Source organism: Plecotus auritus, assembly GCF_963455305.1.
Source record: "Plecotus auritus genome assembly, chromosome: 14".
Lineage (NCBI taxonomy): Eukaryota > Metazoa > Chordata > Mammalia > Chiroptera > Vespertilionidae > Plecotus > Plecotus auritus.
In genome coordinates this window covers 11,291,805-11,311,996 of record NC_137780.1, presented here as the reverse complement: position 1 = coordinate 11,311,996, position 20,192 = coordinate 11,291,805, and positions in this window count along the sequence as shown.

Below are 20,192 nucleotides of genomic sequence, written 5' to 3'. Positions count from 1 at the left end.
TAAAGGAATAGTGAATATTCACACAGCCAAAGATCTCGGTGGCTGACATCTTAAAAAATGATATCATAAGAAATCAAAGCAGAAGGGGACACACCACATTTATCCTTCCACCTCTGATAGAAATACGATGAGTAAATGTTCTTTGCTTAAGACTAGCAAGGTGTATAAACTAATTTACTGCACTGATGCCTATAACTGATAGTTTCTACTCATTTAGATCTTCTCAATGACACTGCAGCTGTAATTTTCTGGAGGCGATCTATTGCTCTATCAATGACAAGTCATATTTATCTGAACAAAAGCAAAGATGGCGATTTGTGCAGTCCAATGGTTTCCATGCTAGAAATGCAGATTTGTGAAAACATTGCCTCCAGAGTACTGAGTAAAGGGGTGGTAAAAAGGAAATTAACATGCGGTGAAACAAACCTCATGTTATTATGAACAAAAATCTAGTCATTGATAGCTAACAGTAGCCCTTTGTAAAATAACAAATGCACTTATTTAGTGTCTTTTTAAAATTTACCATACATTCTGTTAGTTGTTAGTTTTTCTTCCAAGTCCTAGCACTAAAACTTAAAACATTTTTCTTCCATTCTACTGAAAATTATAAAAATTGAGAATGGAGACATTATCTAGAGTTGGGTTTGAAGAAAAAGAATAATTTCTAACTCTACTGTGTGTTCATTTTGTAAAATAAATGTTGCTTTCTGTATTTTTAAAACAAGTGTTACTCATCTCTCTGGCTATCAGTGTCGTTGCTTTCTGTATTTTTAAATGTTACATAACCTGAAATAAACTGACACAAGGCGGTTATTTATCAGAAATAAAATCTTCAGAGGAAATTCAACAACACCAAAAATATTTTTGTGGATATAAAGAAATAATTGAGTTCTTGACATGTAACTTTACAGGTCAAAATCTGAAAAGGCAACATTTGAAAATAAACTGATATAAGATTGTAGAATTTTAGTTGGGAGCTAAGTGGGTGGTTTCATGAAACAAATTGAGTCTGTGACCTGGAGGTCAGAAGGTGCCAAGAACAAAGGGTGAGTGAGTGAAGAGCCAGAGGCCGGTGTAGCTCCTGGAATCATGCGTCATTGGGCGGATATGATCAAGGTCACCTTTGGACACAATTCCAACTGTCAGGGAGGAGGTGAAAACATGAAACAGATTAAATTCTAGTTTTCTGGACATGAGAAATGGATATGGGGGGCATTCAGGTCTCTCGAAGCCAAAGCCGAGTTAAAGTTAAGCCCATGAACGGAGTGAGTATAAGATGGTATATGAAGTATATCGCCTTGCAGGAATAAATGATCAGTTGTCTTAGTTTTATTTTCATCCCATTTTAAAAACTTAACTACTAAGTAAGTAAGGAGGCTGTACACTAAGGAAAAAGTTCAAAAGATTTTGCCTTCTCAAATGGATTATCCACCATAAATTAAATCGAAAAAATAACTTTTTAAACTTGTAATTTTTTAGTTTGTATACAAAGAAAACTCTGTAAAACAAAACTGTATTTGCAAACCCAAATGTATTGTCAATGAAAGAAAGCTTTATATAATGATTATAGTTAGCAATAATCTTTTCAATCTATAATATGGGCATTAAAATTAACAATGAGAAATATATATATATATATATATATATATATATACACACACACACACATATATATATATATTTAAAGTTGTTCTTAGAAATGTTTACTGCGTTAAATGCTAAATGAAACAATAATTCATCATTTTGATAGTTAATGAACAAACAACTATTGCCAGGTGTCACTTACGTTTAAGACATAAAAGATTCTCTTAGGTATTAAAAGTACTCAGAGATGAAGCATTCCAAAAACAGTTACCAGAATTTGTTTGTACTGCAGCCAACCAGAGACAAATAAAAAAGAAATGCAAGACTGGGAAAAGGCACAAGTTGATTTACACCAGTTAATTTATTTTTACAAGTTCCATTAGATAGATTTCAAAACAAACTTTAAGATCAAAAGTGCTACAATAATAAAATATACATAATAAAAATCTCAGCAATTTAATCATGATAATGAGGAAAATGGGAAAGTGCTGTGTAGAAATAAAATGCTAATTTTCTTGTGTTATATTAGAATAAAAGATGCTGCCTAAAACTTGATTTGATAATTTAGAAAAAAACATTTTCATTAAACACAACAACTATCAAAATATAAAACTTAAATGCATTGTTGAAAATTACTAAACAAAAAAGTAATGGAAACATGACTTTAGAGTGAAAGAGGAAGCAGAGAAGAATGTGGATATTATGAATATAAAGTATGATTTACAGCTGAGCTATTAAGAACAAAGCTTTGGAAATTGGTTCAAAGAATAAAATATAATTGTGTGTGTATAAATGAGATGGAAAGAAAATTAAAAACATAACAGTTTGGCAGATGAGAATGGGCAAAGGAAAAAAGAGCTGAAGTTTTTGATTATCAATATTTGTCAGGCACTTTTATAATGCCTTCTGGGCCAGAACTCTCAGAAGTAATAAATAAAAGCACCATTACTAGCTTCATGCTATAAAATGCCAAAACTGAGGCTTAGAGAAGTCTGATAATGGTAACTGGTACTGATTGAATGATTATGTTTTAAGTCAAGAAACATTAAATAGGCCAACATGCATAATTTACATTTTTTGTAATAGTAAGTCCTTAATTAAGATAAAATGATTTTGAACCTTCCTGCATGAGTAACAAGTTTCACCTAGAAGAAATTATGGAATTAAAAAGTTATGACTAGAAAAATAGTAGAAAATTATAGAAATGCCTCAGACTTTGACAACTTAAGCTGGGAAGACAGGAATAAGAATATAATGGCTATAAGTAATAGATGGGCAATGTATTCGACTTAATATGTAATAACTATGAGGACTGCAGTATGGAATCTAAATTTTTGCTTGTTTATACAGTATTTAAAAATTGAATTATAGGTGACAAAATAATGATAAATGAACCATCTAAAACAAAGAATAAACCATCTACACTAATAAAATATTAAGATGCAAACTGACCGTACCTTCACGATGCCCACCAGCCAATCAGGAGTGACTATGCAAATTAACCCAACAAAGATGGCACGTTAATTTGCATACACAGGCACTGAGCAGCTGGGGGCGGGGCAGGACACTTGCGTCGTCACCATGGTGACAACGCAGGCATTCCACACCACCCCAGCTGCTCAGGGCCTCTGGGCAGCGTGAGAAGGCAGAAAGGCGGCTCCAGCCGGAGCGAAGGTGGTGCCAGCATCGAGGGGAAGGAAGGCCCATTCTTGTACGAATCTTTGTGCATCAGGCCTCTGGTATTATAATAAACACCCAAACACATACAAAAGAAACAATATTCTAATTTGACTTATTCAAAAAAATTTATGTTCTCAATAGTCTCTTGCACATTGAGGATAACATATGTAACTCATACAGTTAAAGTTATAACCACCAATAGCTAACTATTATGAATGCTTATAGTGTTAAGAAAGAATCAAATTGAAACAGACCTTATTGAATAGAATAAAAATATCAAAGAAAAACAAATATATGAATGAAAAGGAACATGAACACAGGTACAGAAGGGAGTGAACTCTAATGCCCTATTCTGTTCCATTCTATGGGAATATTTATTAAAGTCCTGATATAATTGAAAATATTTGGGGAAAATAGGTTATAAAATATGTCTTTGCACAAATAATAGTCTTTTACTTTTCAAATATGAAGGTATTCTAATATAACATGTCCATTTGCATATAGTAGTCATATTTGATCTAACTTGCTAATTTTATCTACTGTCAACTTTTTAACATTATATGACTAAAATATTTAGGTGGGAAATTTTTATAATACTTGGGAAAGTTTTCAAAAACTTTCAATATCATATACAGTTTTGTTTTCATCAATTGCTGACACATTATTAAGATTCTCAAGACAGCCAAAACCGGTTTGGCTCAGTGGATGGAGCGTTGGCCTGCGGACTGAAGGGTCCCGGGTTCGATTCCGGTCAAGGGCATGTGCCTTGGTTGCGGGCACATCTCCAGTGGGAGGTGTGCAGGAGGCAGCTGATCGATGTTTCTCTCTCGTTGATGTTTCTAGCTCTCTATCCCTCTTCCTTCCTCTCTGTAAAATATCAATAAAATATATTTAATAAAAAAAAAAAGATTCTCAAGACATAATTTAACATATATAAACAAATTTACATCTTTTATCGAAATACTATATAGCCTGCCTTTCTTGACAGATTAAAGAAAGCTGTTTCATAAATTGTGCAAATTGAGCCTCTGTTACCCAAATCATAGCTTGGTTCTTTGTTTCTTACAATAGGGTAAAAATAAGAGTCTCATAAAAACAAAATATAAGAGACAGCTTGTCATTCTTTTCTAAGAAAATATTTGTCAGGAACCCTTCAAAAATAATTGGGAAAAATATATGTTAGGTTCTACAACCCACTGAGTCATTTTAAGGCACATCTGAGCATGTTAAAGAAAGGTATGTTTTATGACCAACCTAGTTGTACAAAGGTATTCCCAAAGTTTTCTCAAACTTTTTTTTAATTTGAAATGCTAATAGCAAGACACCCATGAAAAACACACATGGTGTCAAAACAAGCCAAAAGAAAATCGTTTGGGAAAAAAAATAAAAAAGGATCCCAAGTCAAATTTATAGAAAGGATTCCTTTATTAACTTTTGGTTAAGAATATGTTTGTATATTTTCAGAAAACAACTCCAAGACCATGTGGATTCCTGCAACAGAGAGGAATTGACAGGACTGCTCCAGCCATGAAGACAGAAGAGAAACAGTCCAGAGGTGCAAGACGCTGACGACGCCTTGCCATACCAGCAGTCAGCAGCTGTGCGTCGCTGCAGGTTGCCCAGGACCAAACCAGAGAGGGTTGGACCTGCATTCCACCATTTGTCCACCATCCAGAACTGAAATATCATTGCTGACATGTACACATAAGGAACTGTTTGACATTGAAATTGGGACTCAAAAGAACTGTTGGCCCAGAAAGAAACTCAACTACAGACTGACTCATTTGCCTCTCAGCATAACCATTATTGCTTGTCTCATTTTCGGTTCTTACAAGTGTATTTCTAGTATCACATGATCTCACTCATCTAGGGGAAATAATGAACAACATAAACTGATGAACAAAAACAGACCTGGAGACAGGGAAGCATCGATCAGACTGTCAAACCTCAGAGGGAAGGTAGGGGAGGGAGGGGGTAAAGGGGAGAGATCAACCAAAGGACTTGTATGCATCCATATAAGCCTAACCAGTGGTCACGGACAACAGGGGGGTTTGGGATGGGAATGGGGGGGTGAGGACAAATAAGTGATACCTTAATCAATAAAGAAATTAAAAATAATAAATAAATAAAAAATTAAAAAAATTATTTTGCTTCATTGTAAGCTTTAAAAAAATTTATTCCATTTAAAAAAATTTTTTCAAATTTCCCTAGGCTGACAATCAATGCTCTAGACTGTATATATTTTATTGCTATGTTCATGGCATTGTGATTCATTCTGACAAATATCGTTTGGAGCCCTGCTGTATTTTTTTAAATTGTCATCTAGATTTTAGTTTTTAATTTCTCTGCTAAGTGAAGTTTTATTTTCCTCTGAGAATATAATGCTAACATCCATAATTTTTCAGTAAAAGGAATGATCATATTTCAATGAAACAAGAGCACTCGTTAGTGTATCTTGTTTTATTCTTGTTCATTTCTTTCACTCATATGATCCATAGAAGAACAGAAACATGTATTTTCATCTGTGTAGCTCCTAAAATGCCTTGCATATTCCTCGATATAAGTGTGTTAAATGGAGACATATGCATAAAATTGCTTTCATAAAGCTACTGTTTGAAGACTGGCAACAGCATCTCTAGCTGTTCATATTTTATTAAGATTTTAGTCACTTGTTAAATTCTAGCTACCCTCTATGACTTAATATATTAAAAGCATTTTTTATGTGAAACATTATTAAAAAGGTCAATTTTGTTCAATGAAGGCACCTCCAAGATGACAAGATTTTTACTTGATGTCGTCTAATTTTACCGTCGCCTACCTTAAGCCAGTGCTGATAACTTCAGGTAAAAACACCTCATATTTGGGAACGGTAATATGGATGCCAAACCAGAAGTCATGCCCGCTCAATTCTGTTAACCTCCTATCTACTCCGAACTCCCTTACCACATTCACTCTGCCCCACCTGCATCAGTCCTGTTCTCATATAGCATCTATAAGCTGCTTTATACATTTGTACAAAGCATCCTACTAGTTAAGAGATGAAAGGGAATATAATATAAAAAGATGAATGAGACAGGCCTTCCAGGCAATGATTGGTAATCAACAAGCAATTTTCCCCAAAAAATTCAACTTTTGTGATGCATTTTTCTTTACACTATTATAATAATAGTGGAAATATGCAATAATAAAAAAGAGAGATGGAGATAAAGTCCTTTTATAGATAAAAAGGAAATGGGGGAAAACTTATTATGAAACAAAACCAATGTCCATAGCACTTTTAACATGTTATTTTATGCTATGTAGAATTATATATAGAATAGGATCTTAGAAAAACTATAGAAAGGTAATTTTAAACATGAACTATTACTTCTTAGTTAAATATTAAAATATATCTTCAAATTTTACAGATAAAATCCTTTATTTTAGTGTAGTAATATAAAATATATTATAGAAATTGAATTAAAATGACTATACAACTGATAATACATAAACACATATATATTTATATATATTTATGTATACATTTAATATGAAAAATTTTACTATACTTTTCATAGACACACCAGACATATTGCATTAAATAATTTGGTAATCACGAATCTTATGTACTAGTTTTATTACCTGATTGGTATTATTTTCCATTAAGTACATAAAACTGTGTGGTGTTGATGTTACAGACATATTTTAATGTCAAACAATAACACTTTGCATATGAAGATATTTTGAGTGTATGGAGAAACTTGTAAATGGATTCTGCTGCCTCATGTCAGTGAAAACATCCTATCTAATAAAAGAGTAATATGCAAATTGACCATACCTCCACAACACTATAAGCCATGCCGACCAGCCATGCGCACCAGCCAATCAGGAGCGAATATGCAAATAAACCCAACCAAGATGGCTGTGGCCACAGAGAGCAGGAGGGAGGCTTGGGTTTCCTCAGCAATGGAGGAAGCCAAGCTTTCTGCACACCCTGGCGGGCCCAGGCCTCCACTCCAGGCTACAAAGTTTCAATTATAGAAGATAAATAAATCCCAACAAAAATGGTGGCAGCCACAGAGCTGGAGAGAGCAGGAGGCGAGGGTTGCCCCCGGCGATGGAGGAAGCCAAGCTTTCCGCACACCCTGGCCTGCCTTGGCCTCTGCTTAAGGCTACAAAGTTTCAATTATAGAAGCTAAATAAATCCCAACAGAAATGGCTGCCACCATGGAGGGAGCAGAAGGCTTGGCTCTGCTCCAGACTACAAAGTTTCAATTGTAGAAGATAAATAAACCCCAGATACCAGGGCCTCCGCTTGGGTCGCCAGGGGGTGTGGCTGGCATGCAAACCACCACAGGCCCCTCGCCCAGGCCGCCCCATGCCCCAAGGGAACCCCCACCCTGATCCGGGACATCCTTTAGGGCAAACCAGCTGGCCCTCACCCATGCACCAGACCTCCTATCTTATCTAATTAAAGAGTAATATGTAGATTTACCATCACTCCAACACACAAGATAGCTGCCCCCATGTGGTCAAAGATCCTGCCCCCATGTGGACACAAGATGGCCAGCAGGGGAGGGCAGTTGGGAGGGACCAGGCCTGCAAGGGAGGGCAGTTGGGGGCGATCAAGCCTGCAGGGGAGGGTAGTTAGGGGTGACCAGGCCAGCAGAGGAGGGAAGTTGGGGGTGACAGGGCCTGCAGGGAAGGGCAGTCAGGAGGGACCCAGGCCTGCAGGGGAGAGCTGTTGGGGGGCACCAGGCCTGCAGGGCAGGGAAGTTAGGGGTGACCAGGCCTGCAGGGGAGGGCAGTTAGGGGCAAACAGGCTGGAAGGGGAGCAGTTAGGCATCAATCAGGCTGGCAGGGGAGTGGTTAGGGGGTAATCAGGCTGGCAGGCAGAAGCGGTTAAGGGCAATCAGGAAGGCAGGCAGGCAAGGAGTTGGGAGCCAGCAGTCTTGGATTGTGAGAGGGTTGTCCAACTGCCCGTTTAGGCCTGATCCTGGTGGGCTCGGGCCTAAACGGGCAGTCGGACATACTTCGAGGGGTCCCAGATTGGAGAGGGTGCAGGCTGGGCTGAGGGACAACGCCCTCCTCCCCCTGTGCATGATTTTGTGCACCGGGCCTCTAGTTTATTATAAAGCAAGTTCAAATATAGCTAAAACGCAATGATCTCAAAGACTGAGCCTGGTCATTGTGGGAAGAAACAGCGTGGCTGGTTCCCACAGTGTTGCTTCACTGTGGTTTTTGGTATCTGACAGAAGGAGTGTCTTGGCTCACAGCTACAGTGCAGTTGGGCCATTTAAAAAGCCCATCAGTGGTGAGATAAGGCCCGTGCTTAACATGCCTGATGAGGAGAAAACCCTGACATGCTACACAGTATGCTTGAAAGATAATGATGTAAGTCTTACTCATGATTAAGAAATCAAAAAGATTTCTTGCCTATCTACTGAGATTCCAAAAATGCAGAGAAGAGCATGAGAACTGACTTATTCTCCTTACTAGAGGCCCGATGCACAAAATTCATGCAAGAGTAGGCCTTCCTTCCCCCGGCTGCTGGCATTGGCTTCCCTCTGGCACCTGGGACCCGGGCTTCCCTCTAGCCATCAGCACCCAGAACCCAGGCTTCCCTCCGGCCACCAGCAGGCATCCAGGTCCCAGGCTTCCCTTGCAGGCCCAGCTTCATCCGGAAGGACGTCTGGTCTAATTAGCATATTATGCTTTTATTATTATAGATTTGACTGTGCAGAGATGTATCTTTTGACCCTTACCCCACCCTCAGTTACAAGGTCTCCTTCTGATGCCCTGTAACCTCAGATACTTGGCAGTAAGTTCCAGATAAGAGGTCCAAAATATACAAATGTACCTTGTTTAAAGCAATATATGCATTTTATAAGTATTCACTACTTTTTAAAATTTCAATATATTTTTATTGATTTTAGAAAGGAAGGGAGAGGGAGATACAGAAACATGAATGATGAGAGAGAATCATTGATCGCCTGCCTCCTGCATGCCCACTACTGGGAATTGAGCCAGCAATCAGGGCATGTGCCTCCACTAGGAATTGAACCGGGACCTCCTGGTTCAAAAGCTGATGCTCAACCACTGAGCCACACCGGCCAGGCAGTATTCACTACTTTTTGACCCAGCAACATCCTAAATACTGGTTTGGTTTTGTAATAATAAATATGTGTAAGGTTTTTTTCTCCAGCAATACTCAGAAATGACTTATAATAAAGCCGTAACCATAGCTTCCCAAACAGCCTTGCTAGGGCATTTTCCACTCAATTATCATGAGGCTCATTAATACTTGACAAGGTATTCATTATTTTTTTTTCTTTCAAAATAGAAAATGTAACACATTTTATTGAAAATAATTTGTGTTTAATATTTGATAGCATTGTGAAAAAAATAATTTGATGAGTACCAAATACAAAATAATAAGTAGGATATATTTCAGAATATTACTCATTATGATATTACAGTTTATGTAAATCTCAAAGTTTACTGCTAGGATAAAGCACTTACTGGCACTTAATTTTTCCCATATACATTGATCAATATGATGTAGGAGATTTGGATGCCCCAGGGTAAGCTGATCATATTCTCAGTGGTGATCAAAAGATCCAAGAGTGGCCCTAGCTGGTTTGGCTCAATGGATAGAGCGTCAGCCTGCGGACTGAAGGGTCCCAGGTTCGATTCCGGCCAAGGGCACATGCCTGGGTTGCGGGCTCGATCCCCAGTAGGGGTCATGCAGAAGGCAGCCAATCAATGATTCTCTCTCATCATTGATATTTCTATCTCTCTCTCTCACTCTCCCTTCCTCTCTAAAATCAATAAAATATATTAAAAAAAAAAAAGACCCAAGAGTGTGTCCTTCACGGGTCATTCTGTTTGCCCCAGCTAAAGAGGCAAGAATTGTTAGGAGACTGCATTCAACATTATCTATCAAAATCAATATATAACTTAAATAGGATGTGTATCCCTAAGTCTGTGTTGATTCGTGTCCTGAAATTGAATTATGCATCGGAATTCATAACCAGTAGAAATAAGCAAGTATTTGAAAAAATAAAAGCAACAACTAAAAAGAACTAAAGTAATTATAAAGTAATTACACCACAAAAAAAAACAAAATATCTCTACAATTTAAACTGCCTGGTTTAATTAGCTATCTCCTAAAAGTTTTGAATACTTTTATAAATCATTGAAATGAGTGTTTCTAATCTCTTTCATATTGTTCAGTTCTGCTACAAGGACAGCATTTAGTCTTAGCTGAAGATTGGAAAACAATTCAAACCTAATGCTAACTTGTCACATAATACAGCTTGTGTGTGTCTGTGTGTGTATGCACACAAGCGTGTGCGCAATCAATAAGATTACCCTGGGGACAGACATTAACTGTCTTTTCAAATTAGAGCAAAAATGCTTTACAAAAATAGAAAATAAGCAAGCTTCCATTCCACAGACTAGCTAAGTTTAAGGTAAGTGGGTTAGGGGTGTTCCATTACTGTTAGGTTCTAAATGCCATTCATAGAAAAATAATTGGCAGTATTAATTACATTTAAAAGTTACATTATTAACTGCCCAACCAGCGTGGCTCAGTGGTTGAGCATCAACCTGTGGACCAGGAGGTCACCTGTTCGATTCCTGGTCAGGGCACATGCCCGGGTTGTGGGCTCAATTCCCAGTGGGGGCCATATAGGAGGCAGCCAATCAATGATTCTCTCTCTCTCCCCCTCTCCCTTCCTCTCTGAAATCAATAAAAATATTTTTTTTTAAATCCTAACACAAAATAAATGGGAGGTTATCATTTAGAAAACTGAAATGATGCAGACTGTTGATTAGAAAACCAAAGAAGAAAATGCTGTCTTCTCAAGAGTTAAAAGTTTCCATTGACAAAAGAAACAATATTAAAAGAATTATTTATTCATAATTACCTATCTGTGTTTAATTGGGAAACATTACACAAAATTAAAAATAGCTTAAAATAAAATGATGGGTAATGCAAACAGAACAAAGAGACTCCAGAAGGAACCTGGGGATTATACCTATCAAGGCATTTAGATGGACTAATTATTCATTAGCTTAGTCTATTTAAGTTAGATAGAAGGAACATTCCCAAGAGTCAGATTCATTAATTACTAAAATTAGACATTATCAAATGAAGGAAAATTTGTTTTAATCCAGATAGTCTCAAAGGGAATAGATATATTTGCATCTGCCTGGATCTCATTTTGTACAATTCCATCAGATTGAGTCTTTAGGCCATTATTAATTGTTTACTAAATACCTGTCCTTGTTTTTGTTATTGATTGATTTTAATTAGATTATGATTTTGGACCAGGGGTAGGGGAGGTATCTGTTGATGTCTCATTATGGGGCTGACCTTGCTATGAAGGTCCTTTTAATGGATTCTTTGAAGTGTCCCTGATAAAATATAACAAATCAGAAGACGGTATGTTTTCATTATCTCCATTTATAGTTTATTCAAATCAGAGATTCTCTACATTGTATTTGAGACTCAAATTACTGTGTATGAATAGGGACAGGGAAGGTGCATGTTATAAAGCATGCTAGATGCATGTAGGCAACATGCAAAACATTCTTTAAGGTAAGTGGAAGCAAGCAGTCTCTACTTGGTGTTTACTAATCTATGTTGAAATATGGATACGTTGTCAATGAGGATTCTGCCAGGCTAATATTTCTGTTTTCAGTTGCTGGACATTTTGGGCAAAGATAAATGACCCTTTCCCTTTCTCTCTTTCCAAAATCAATAAACATATTAAAAGAACAGACTATTAGAGAGGAACTCGGTCACCGGGCATGGGACTTAGAACCCTTTTCAGAGGCTTGGCAAAGTAACTTGCCACACAAAAGACCATCAGGTGTTTTATGTTTTAAATATTAGCTGTGAAGATATTTGGTTTTTCTAGAAATCTGGATCCAAATTTTTGATCCAATACCCTAATTAAAACAACTGATTTTTATTTCAGATTAATAAAATGTATACCAATCTTCTCACCAGTACTTCAGATGGCTAAAATCCATTTGGAAGCTTTCTGAACTCTGTATTCTCCATGTAGCCACTGGCTAGCAGGCAAACTATGTCAAAAATGGTACAAAAACTTATTCTTGAGAAGGCAAACAAGAATCAATCTCCATGAACAGTTATTACGGGGACTTGTAAAACTTTATCAATAAATTGGAGAAAATGCCTGATCATGCTAATCTAGTACAAAGAGATTAGAATATTAATCATATGTTAAAAAGCCTGCAGTTAATTCAATAAGTTCCTCAACAAGGAAACAGTCTTGGTCAATGTTGATGATTAATAATATGCAGCTCATATTCACTTAGATGTAAAGACCCAGGTAGAGGTGAATCTACAGACCACTGATCTTACTTATTATCACACAAACAGCTGTAACACTGAACTAAAGAGGCTAAAAGAGACGAAAAATCAATAGCTAATTCCTTGATCAACTCTATAAGCCCAGTGATTAGAAGGAATCCACTTCACTACTTGGGGAACATTATCCTAGCTTCATTGAATACATTTGAATAGTAATAGTAGCAAATACTGAGAGTGGTGTGTGAAGGTAAACAACACAGGAAAGAGAAATTTTTACCCCTAATTCCAAGATTTCCAGTTCCCTTTACCATCCTTGTCCTTGAGGCAACCATTACTTTAGGTCCATACTTAGAAGCATACATGCTGATATTAATTCACCATTATAACCACAAATCCACTTATAGCCATTTGATCCACTAATCCACAGGTAATAAATGTTCAAATAATTTGTAGAAATATGTAACTATAAACAGTGCTGCAATTCATTTTCAGGTTTATAATATTGCACATTTGCTAGAGTATCTAATTAGGATACATTTTTGGAAGAGAAAATACGAGTGAGAGTTTCAAAATTTAATGGGTATTACTAAATTGATTATCAAGTACAATTTACAGTCTTAAAATATTATGACAGTGAATGTCATTTCTTATCCAACCTAGAATATTGCCAACATTTTTATCTTTGCCAATGGTAAATGTTTATGACTTCCTTTTCTATTTACTTTATTTGTAGGTGATATGGACATCTGTTAAGTATTAAAAAGCCATTTGAAGGTACTCTAACTTTTGGCTGTGGAGGACTAACTTATATAAGAAATCCAGAATAGCTAGAGAAAATATTTAAAACACATATGCTTCCAGGGATCAGAGATCTACCAAGACACTGAGAATTTGAGGAATGAACATGCCAGAGAGAAGAGGCATGAAGAGAGGTGAGCCAAACTTTTTTCTACTTGATAGTTGCATAGATGATTGCACCCAAGATGCACATCCATGCTATGAACACATTTAAAACGATAACAAATGCATAGAGTTTATTTCATAATTGTACTTTTCTTAATGGAGTATTTATCACCTTTTTTTTTTTTTTTTTTGTCCTTGGCTAATGGAATTGAAAAGTGACTGATGCATCACACTATCATTAGCCTCTAGGTGCTTGTTAGTTCATTGCCTTGTGGATGAAATCACCTTAGGACAAGGTCTCCATAACGACACCTCATTGGACACCTGCAGGGCGCGTCTGCCTTTTTCCAAATTCCAATACATAGCAGATTGTTTTATAACATGTCTCCTGCCCGCAACTCATTAAGGTTAAGCATTCCTTTATAACGAGCCAATCTGACAGCATAGTCTGCCTCATGTCGTGTCACAGGAATAACTTGCTGCGTGGCCAAGAGCATCTTCCTTTCTCTCAGTACATTTTGTCTTAAGATCCCCTCGGCTGTAAAGTGAAATGCTGCAAATGTGTCATCGCCTCAGCAATCATGCATGGGCCTGTTTTTTTCCTCCCTCCGATCCTGTTCTGTGAGGCCAAATGGCTGAAGTACAGAAAGCTCTCAAGGTGGAGACCTGAAACATTAACAGGTGACATCCTCTCCCTTACACAGAAAGAAACTGACCTTATTGAAAGCCTATAGATGCCTGTATTTGGATAAATGATATATTGCATTTATCCAAAAAATTATTAATGTCTGCGTGGATAGGTAGCAGGAAAGACATTCTATATTTCCAGACCCAGGATCCTCTGACTTTTCATGGGTTCTGCTAATTAGTTCTTGCCTCCTCGCCCATGAAAAGTAAAGATTGATGATGCTAAAATGACACATTTTAACACAATGAAGCCACACTTCTTTTTGACTCTACCTCCGATGTTGATGATCAGGCATTTTTTTTTTTTTTTTTTTTTCAGAAATAGCACAAGTTCATTTGAAGGAGAAAGACAACCTTTAATAGCAGGGCAATTATTATTTTAATCAATAGCAGTGTTATATTTTAAATTAATCTTCAAAAGTCCCTGAAGCAAAAATTTCAAAAGTCATTAATCAATTAAGCAAAATTACAGTCTTTCCAAGCAATCTTTGCCCTAAAGGTTGTTCAAACTGTTGTCTGCGGATGAAAACGTAGCACTTTTGCTTCATTTCCATGGAGCGGTTTTATTTTTCCAGTAAGTATAATTGCCCAATATGTAGAAATAATCCGATGGTGTAAACATGGAACATTCTAGCGCATTCAAATGACTTTACTTTGATCAACTAAAAGGTAAATCTGTAAATACTGCTTTCGTTTATCAACACGAAGGACAAGGTGCTTGAAGACCCTTGTGTTCTAAAGTCAAGCCCTATCAGAAACATTGATAGCGAAATCACAGCAGGGAGTGAATTGTGCTCTTAGCACCTTAGGATCTGGGCCACAATGAGTCACTTTGCCACAGAGAAGCATCCTTGGCTTCCAACCCAGGAGCAAAGCTTCACAGGACTTTTCGGACACACCGTATGTTTAATTTCTGAGAGCATAACATGTGGAGTCTGTGTCTCAGCACTGCTAGCTATCAGCCCGGCATGTTCCTTTTAGAAACTAAAATATTGATAATGGGACACAACCTTTATGCTATATTCCTAATAATGTTCTCTCATCTGACACTCAATCCAGAGTTAAACCCTGCTTTCCTAGGACCCCACTTTCGGGTTACTCAGTGTAAGCCCAAACCCTATTAAAAAACCCCTCTTCTTATGAAGGCATTTGACCCTCTTGGTGCTCCTCTTCCTTGCTGCAGAAGGGTCTAAATCTACTCATTTGTGGATTTGGATGTTTCCTAGTGGTCTTCAATGGATGAACTTCATCAAAATTCTTAAATGAGCCCTGTAGTTTGTGAACCAATACTAAAACCATAAATGCCAAATATTGAGGAACAAAAGAGTAATTTAACAAAAATAAAAAGTGAGGAATGTGTATACATGATGAATATCAAATCTAATCACTTATCTTTTGAAACTAACCAAGGATCATTAGATGCTACACGGTAAATAGCTAAATACTGAGTGTCGATGCCTCCCACAAAATGTTTACTGCCTGCTCCTTCGCTTCGCTGTGTCTCGGCTGTGGCCGAGGCTCTCGGGCTGCCTCTGGAATCTTTTTCTTAGCCCAGCACATGAACTTGCTCTGCTCACACAGCACACTTTAGCTCCAAACTGTTTCCAACCCTCTCTATATTCAAATATGCCTGCATGACCTCGTTCTTCCAGAATATTCTTCTTAACACAAATTAACTGAGTGGCTGTTTCCATTAGGAACATTTTCTGGGTCATGGAACAGGAAGCCTGAGTCATTCGTTACAAACAGGGTTCTACCCAGGGAGGAATGACGTCATTTCAGTCACTCCATGAGGAGCATGAGGTTGCCATCGCAGGCCCATCGAAGGCCGGTTCAGGTTTTAAATACTCCGCAACATTCCTTGGGAGGAACAGGTACAAACACGGAGGCAGGAGCCGGCTTGTCTCTCGCTGTTGCTACAGGGTGATGTGCAGGGAAGGGTAGCCAATGAGGGGATTAGAGAAAAGTGCCAAAGCATTTGAACTTGACTTTGAGGCACAGAAAAATTCGACTCTTATCTGTAATGTGGAGGAAGATGTAAATATGTTTTATGCTTCTGCATTGAGCAGAAGTATGACTCATGGATGGCAGTTACAGTTTAATTTCTGTTCAATCTAAGAAAATTTTTTTTCCGTTAATGAAAACTATCCAGAAAATAGGCTGGGAGAATTAGGCTGAGTACCTCTTAGTTCCTGGCAGGAACTAAGCGAATACGAAATGCCCATCTTACAAAGTAATTTCTCTTTTCAACAGAAGATGAAGCTCAGCTTGGGATTCTCTGACACTCTGGTATCTCTGCTGGGATTCTAATAAATGCGTGAGTATGAGTGACAAGATGGACTCAATAATGCTACCCTCACCAAGCAAAGAACACATAATGAACATGTTAGAGTTACACATAATTAGTGATGATGAGAACATGGCTGCCAACAGTGGCAGGAAAATCGGAAAAGAGATTTAACATGAGAGACCCTTGTGAGATGTGATACTGCCTGCCATAGAAGATTTCTTACTTTACATGTTGATGGGAAAAGTAAAAATTATGTTAAGTATATCATAATAATCTATTATCACCCAGGCATACATTGATTCACCCATCATATAATGTCACTCACAGTATTTTGAACACCAACTAGAATGTAGGCATATCAAGATGTTTTGCATATATTATCTCTAATCCATCAACCAACCTGAAGGACAAATATTATCATCATTCTTACATTTGCAGAAATAGCACATATTATTTTAAATGTTAAACATAAATACAGTTTATCTCAGGGCTTTTTTGAGCTTTAATTCCAACTATATAAGAGAATTTCTCTAAGCAGAGAAATGTTTTTTGTTTTTTGTTTCTTTTTGATATTGTAGACTCTGTGTTTTAGCTGAAAGCAAATACGTAGCTCCATTTGGAAACATTAGGAAAAATATCTCACAAATTGTAAACAGCTCTACTTGTTAAAAGAAAAAGTAGAAGCAGAAAAAATACTAGAAGTACAGGCATTGAGAAATAATGAGGAAGTAAATTGTGATGTATATCCATAGTCAGATTTGGTATACAGCCATAAAAAGCAATCAATTACCACTCTATGCAATGGCCTGGGTGAATTTTAACAACATAATGTTGACATTATGAATGCAGAGAACATGCTCTATTTGTATGATGTTCACAAATGGGCGAAATTAAGCCACATTGTTTGGGAGGAACAGAGGAAAGTGGCAAAACTATTAGAAAGAAAGGACAGGGCTCTCAGCAATAGCAGCATATGGTGCTCCTGGCAAGAAGGAAGGGTAAATGGTCAAAAAAGAAGAGTTGATGTTTCTGGCAGTAGACACTTTTCTTTTTGTTTTTTAATATATTTTTATTGATTTCAGAGAGGAAGGGAAAGGGAGAGAGGAACATCGATGAGAGAGAATCATTGATCAGCTGCCTGCTGGGGATGAGTCTGCAACCCGGACATGTATCCTGACCAGGAATTGAACTGTGACCTCCTGGTCTCTAGGTTGACACTCAACCACTGAGCCACACCGGCTGGGGGACACCTTTCTATTTCTATGGGTGGCCACCGGATACTTACAGAGACGTTTGCTTAAGGTTTTGTCAGACCTTATATGTATGTTTTCTGCTCTATACATGTTTTAAATGCCAATTACAGGGCTTGAAAGAAAAAAGAACTCAAGGAAATGGAATTCTTTGATTCCAAAGATGTCCTAGAGTTGTTAAATCTTGTAGTGAGGATTGTGAAATTATTTCAGCTACAATTTCCACTGCAGTGTTTGTTTTTTGTTGTTTTCAGTTGAAAACTGCAAATACCCTTTCCTCCCACTGCCTTGCCCCTGCCCTGAGGCACAGTTCTTCTTAGTTTCAGCCTCCCCCACCTTGGGGACAGTCCCTGGTCTCCGGCTTACAGGAACATCAGCTACAATGTCTTCTCTGCTTAGCTTTCTCCCTCGCCTCTCCTTCCTCCTCCTACTTCAGGCCAAGGCCGATTCCCTCAGCGGAGCAGGCGGGCCTGAGAGAAAGGGGTTCAGGGACAGTCCTCTGCAGCTCCACGCAGCTGTGCCCCAATCTCTCGGGAGGTGAGCTGGGTCTCCACTCTGATGTTATCCCACACCGGCTAGGCATAACTCAACATTCTGGATGAAAGTTTGATTCTGAATTCAATATACTAATTTTTTGTTGTTGTTTCTCTTATGATATTTAACATTGCCAATGGTGAAAACAAGAGGTTACATCAGTTGATATTATTTTCTAGATAATGAGTTGAAAAGACCCAAATAATCTTACACCGATTGTAATAGTCACATTCCTCCTGGGTATCAGCAGGTTTCCATCAAAGAAAAACAATACCTGGGAATAAGGTGATGTGTTCCCTTGTTTGTTAAGACCCTTGCTAGGGAATATTAAATCATCTCTTTTACTTAAAACCCCCCTCTCCAGCTGTCAGAGGAACAGAGAACAAAAATGCCGTCAATCTTTGTAATTAATGTGTTTGGGTCTTTCTTTACTTTTCCCTGTCCATGGAGAGGGATCAGCCTTTAGCTCCCAAACAGATGTTTGAAACAGGCTTATGAACCAGTTTCCTGGGTCCTATTCCCTCATGTCTGAAGCAAAATAATTTTCCAGATTGCCAAGCAAGAATATTGGGAAGGTTGAAGATAATTTTTATTTTGTCTATATCCCCCCCTCCCATTACTTTTACTTTCTATTTCTAGTTTCAAATTTCCCATGGATATATACAAGAAACACCATCGTTTTTAAACATAATATGCTAAAGATTTCAAAGGTCTTAGGAACCAGCACTCAACACGTCATAACACATGGGTGTACTGAAGGATGTGCTAATGAGCGCATGCATTATCTATTGAAGGTGCCATGCAAAAAATGGCTCACAAAGGGATATAAATGTGGAATCAATGGTGTCACCTAAATCCTGTGACTCTGCACAAGCACTGCATTTTCTCCTTCCTGCTTTCTAGGTTCTTTAATATAAAATACTACTCTGTGGGCGTGACACGTCATCTTTTTCCCTAAGCAAACACTGAATATTCCATATGTCTTAATTTATGTGATACGAAGGAGCTATTTCCCTGCCAACCTACAAAACTCGTATGAACTCATCTCTCTCTTACACATGGGCACATCAAGAGGATTAAATTGCCAGATTTTGTTGTTATTTCTGTTCGGTTCCCGACTCAGGCAGGTGTCAAGGCCTCTGTAATCACTTTGCGTTGAATTTCTGCAGAGATCACATACTTACAGAGTCTCATTAAAGCATGATGAGTCAGATGCATTCTAGGGTATATTTTAAGTGAATTATATTCTTGTATTCTTTGCTGCTTTGAGCATACATTTAAAAAGCCTCAAGTAGAATCTTTTATTTTTTTAAAAAGCATTTTAAACTTATTTTAAAATCTATTTCTAGAGAAAAAAATGCATCTGATATGAAATCGGTTGCAATCTGTCTCCCAAAGAAACAATGATTTTATTACAGCAAAGGGTCCATTTCAAGGTCAAAGCTCTGCTTTTCTTCCGGAGTTTATCTAGCCGAGAGAGGAATACACAAAGATTCAAATGCTGGCTTCTTTAGAGTGATATTCAGTATTAAGGTGTTTGATCAGAGGGAGAAGGGCCGGCTCTAAAGGAAGCCAGGCAATCTGAATCTGTAATGCTAGACAACAAAACATTTTACTGCAGCGTAAATAATATTGTATGCACAGACTTTTCATTTTAATGTCAGAGACCATATTTTCTATTTTAAAAAGGATAACCAGTTAAATGCCAAGTCTACATTGAAATTCAAATTCCTTTTTCTATCAAGGAAACTCAAAGATTTGTTTTCCTGTAGTCTATTGAGTTCCTAACCCCACCTGTTCAGGTTCAGGAAATTCAGTGGTTTAATCTTCAGTAGGAGGGTCGCAGAGTCTTCTGTCTCAACACTACTTGTAACTGCATTCAGATATCATAGCAAATTTAATAAATTCATTAACTCAAAGGACAGTGCTCTAAGCATTT